This window comes from Zingiber officinale, chromosome 5A (assembly GCF_018446385.1).
Source record: "Zingiber officinale cultivar Zhangliang chromosome 5A, Zo_v1.1, whole genome shotgun sequence".
NCBI classification, from domain to species: domain Eukaryota; kingdom Viridiplantae; phylum Streptophyta; class Magnoliopsida; order Zingiberales; family Zingiberaceae; genus Zingiber; species Zingiber officinale.
Window position 1 is genome coordinate 93710718 of NC_055994.1, and position 980 is coordinate 93711697.

Sequence of the window (980 nt, forward strand, 5' to 3'; positions counted from 1 at the left end):
CAAGTGGAACAGGATGACGACCTCGCACAGCAACCGAAAGGAGTTCGACACTAATTGATGGAGAGAAATACGAAAATATTTACAAACGGAAGAAAAGAAAGGGTGGATAGGGAACCGTAGGCCGGCGGTAAATTAGTCCCTAAAGAAGCATAAAAATGTTAGCTAGAGCCCTAGAGCCAATCATTTGATGATTGTATTTTGGACTTGTTGTATCATATTCTATATAAATAAAGGCATTTGGTTTTTGGTTATTATACTTATTTATATTGGTGCCAAATAAATTAAGTATAATAACGTCCTTGAGTAGAAGGTTCTTACCTATATCAATCGATTGGTTGAATCGATAGTGAGATGATATAGGGAACACTACTCTAAATCATTCCTAGTCGAGTATTAACATTCAAGGACAATGTTAATGCAATAAAACTAGCATGTAGGTCAACTCGATGACTTGATCTCACAAGTCATGGATATGGAGATATCAAGTTGACACATGGGTATGTATTGGAGAATGTATACTGAATGACCCGCCATGAGAAAGTATCATGGATCGTTATATGAGTGTCATATACTTTCTCATGTGACTATTAGTATGACTATTGGTCCTTAGACCTGAAGTCACCATGGTTCCCTACATAAGGAGTTATGTACTTTGGTTTCGTCAAACGTCACCCGTAACTGGGTGGACTATAAAGGCGATTACTGGGTATATAACGAATTATGCAGAGGGATGTGAGTGATGTAGATGGGATCTATCCCTCCCATATGACGAGAGTGACATCGGTATTCTTGATAGAGTTAGACCACGAAGTGCATGGCCATGCCTAAATGAGTCAACATGAGATGTTGAGCTCATTTGATCAAGTGAGTCTACTTGGAGTTCAAGATTTAGATTGATTAGAGGATGACACAGTCTATGCCTCATATTGATCAATCTAGATGTCTAGGATAGAAGGACAATGTCATATATTGTGAGGAGT